Here is a 3615-nt window from a genome sequence, read left to right as displayed (position 1 = left end):
CCACGCGTGTGCCTCGGGAGTCCCACTGCTCCCGCCGGTGGGAACAGCGCAGCGGTTCCCCTGGGACCAGTCCAGGAGCCAGCCACCTTGCCTTCTGGGTGGAAGATTTCCCTGCGATAAGGCCGTGCGTTGGCTGATGGCTCTGCTGTGTAGAGCCACGTGGGTTTGCCCAGAGCCGGCAGGAGCAGGCCTGGAGCTGTGCCGTGCCGGTGGTGGAACAAAGCTGATGGCAGGAACATGGCTGCTACGGGCCTTTCTAATTTCTAACGCAGTGGAAACTATTGCAGTTGTAAGAGGTCTCCTTTTTAAAATGGCCATTGTTACAGTATCGTGGCTTTCTACCCGGCTCTTTTTACGCTGGGGAAATACACGGAATACTGCAGAAAAAATAAAGGACAGCAAAATGGTTAAGGGATACTCTGTTAGGAAAGAGCACGCTTTCTTCGCTCTTGTTCCCCCCATCCTCTTCCCAGCTGTTGTGATTCACGACGATGAAGAGCCGACGATTATAAGATTAAGCAGTGCTCTGACTAATCAGAAAGTTGCAATGCTCCTCGCTTCGATTCCCGCACAGTTACATAAAGGCAGTGTATTTGAAAGCAGAATCAAGTCTGTGGCTTGCAGAACAGCACAGCAAGAATATAAACGAGTATTAATTACAATTATACAGAGTAGCGTCCCTGAACTGCTTACAGCAACAAAGTATAAACTGCCAGAGCTGATTCCCCCTTATCCGTCAGACCAGAAGCCGACAGTGCTACAAGGAAGGAGTTTATCAAAGGGTTAAGAAAATGTCGTGCAGATTATAACAGTCTTGTATGCATCACTCGGATTTGCCACAGAGCAGTCTTGAATGGTAGCTACAGACTACATCATGTCCTGCATTTTTATATATGTGCAGCAAATATACGTATTTTATTCTAAAATATTCAAGGACTAACTTGTAGGTAGCGGATGTTAGGTTTTCATATTCCTAATGACTGCCTGATCCTCTTGTAGTGACAAAAATGGACTTAAACCTGACTGATTGCAGCTTTCCTTGTTCATTGGTGTCACAGTGTCGGAGGAATGGAGTGATGAGTGGGTCAGGTCTTACCCTTTCATCCTGGACCGTTCTTTGGTGGTCCCAGGGCCAGGAAGGCAAAGAAAAGTCACATGAAGTCTCATAAACTTTTTTTATCCTCTTTTATTTGATCCTGTTTGCCTGTTAGGGCCTGACTGGACCTGTGAATCGTCCCAGGTCATTAGTCAAAGCAGCTATCCCTCCAGTACGATATTTTCTTACGTTGTCATTATGAAGTAGTAATTTTAGAATTACAGCAATTCTTGTCATATTATCATTATGTTTTTTTTCAAAACAAAAAATTACCGTGACTGTCTCTGGGGATGTGCCTAGCTGCAATCTTGGAAGCGCAGAAACAAGGCCTGAGGTTTCTGCTTAGTAGTTTGAGCAGGTATTTCAACAGTCTGAATAGAATTTACAAGTTCAAAATTACAATTATACGAATGTTATAAATAACATTTCCTACTTTAACAATCTGTGATTCAAATAAAACATGACATAGTTCCAAACAGATAACACCCCAGAGAGTGCAGAAGCAATTTAGTTTTGAGGGAAGGGATGAGGGGAATGACAAAAGAAAAGGTCTGCTGGTCCATTCATAATTCCACAAAGGTGAGATAAATTGCACGCGCATGAGGGTAGTGGTTGAAAGTATGTTCCCCTGGTACAGAGTGTAGTTGGAGCCCATCCCTGTTTGTGACAGTTCCCAAGCTGATCCTTAGTTTCACAAATAAGATTAAGAACCTGATTAACTCAACTCTTCTTGATTTCCCCTTCTTAGTGGCTTAAACTATGATACTTGAGGAAAATAGATAGATGTGCAGTCAGAAAAAAAAAAAAAGGAAAAGGAATAATATGAGAAAGCAAAAAGAAGACGAAGAAATTTCAGGCTGACTTGCAAGTATTTCAGTAGCTGAGGGAGGTGTCAGCAAGGGAGAGGGCAGCAAGGAAAGAGAACTGAAACTTAAGTGCCCAGGAGAAATGAAAGTGAAACTCAGGTCTGTGAATGGAATGAGGACATGGTGGGGAAATGCTCAAACAGTGACAAGCTGGTACAACAGCAATACTATGAAATTATCTTGCCTAGGACAGGTGCCCTTGAGATTTTTTAACCTGTCTTCTTAAAAAAATGTATAGCTTGCATAGATCTTTAATGACTTGGGCCCACAGTCATGCTGACTTAGGGTGAGCAATGGTACAGAGCCTTAGAGGGAAAAGTATGTCTGTAATCTCTATCTGAACTGAAAGCCAGATGAACTCTGACACAACACAGAGTGGGCAGAGGAGCAGGCAGGACAGTACTGCTGGTTTGGGAGCCTCATAGCCCCTCTCTGGGAAGTGGCTCTCGTTGGAGTACATCAGGGGTCTGGTCTGACATCCCGGGTCAAGGGCCAGGAATGTACTGCGTGGAGCAAGAAGCTGTGTCCAAGAGAGCCACTGTTGCCACAACTGGATTTGCAGCAAAAGGAATAGTGGCTATTCTGAGTCTCCCTCCACCTGCTACCTTTTCACCTGTACAGCATAACCCCTGTTCAAATTATCAAAACCCCAGAGCCTCCTGAGTACACTGAGGCTTCATTGCAGGTCTAGAAGTGCTGTCCTTACTGACAGATCCTTCTGTGAACCTGGTTGCCACTGGCTGCTGGCTCCACTTTTCTGCCTGGCTGTGACCATCACTGTTTGGATACGTGAGCTGTGGAGAACACCAGGGGGGACACAGGCGAAGGAGAGACTGTTTCCAGTACTCAGTGTGTCACCATACTATGTACAGGCAGCCACAATGTGTCTTTTGAGTGAAACATCGTTCCTCACTAAGTTCTTCCAAAGAGTTCATCGGCATTGTGGGGGTTTTCTTTACCAGGCCTAAAACTTCCCCAGCAATGCTTTTAGAAGGGGGAAAACCACTAAGAAAAATAAAAAACACAGCACTGGGACACTGAACTGAATGCTGAAGCTAAGGGAGGAACTAACAAAGCAGCCTTCAACACCATTCCACATAACATTTCTTTAGTTTTTTTAATAATCCTATTTTTTTCAATATTGACTTCTCACCAACACAGGCAAAAGATTTTGCATTAATTTCAGCAACACATAAAACCAGTTTCACAGTTTGTGAAACTTATTTTGTTTATTCCTTTGATCCTACTAAGGATCTGCTAAAATTGTTTTGTAAGAACAGGAATGAGGTTAATCTGTGGCCCACTTAAAAATCAGATAGGAATGCTGTAGGATATATAGATATATATTTCATACATATATCAGGATTTTTTTTCATGTTGATACTGTTCCCTGGGTACTGTCTTTGCCAATAAGTGTATTCACTTAAAAAAAAAAAAAAAAGCTGTAACAAATGCTTAGTGAGGATCTCTGCATGGATTTCCATCCTACAGGGTAGAAGATACATAATTAGGGAAAGAAATCTTCCTATCCTCCTTTTCTCCTTTATTCCCTTTCTTCTTGTTTCCCAGACTGCAGGAAGATCAACTACTTTTTAATACAAAGTTTGCAAATGTGTTTAATCCACAGTCAGTTATACGGGCTATTGTCAGGTC

Source organism: Corapipo altera, unplaced genomic scaffold (genome assembly GCF_003945725.1).
Source record: "Corapipo altera isolate COAL_440 unplaced genomic scaffold, ASM394572v1 66, whole genome shotgun sequence".
Classification (NCBI taxonomy): Eukaryota; Metazoa; Chordata; class Aves; order Passeriformes; family Pipridae; genus Corapipo; species Corapipo altera.
Note: the sequence above shows the minus strand (reverse complement) of the source record.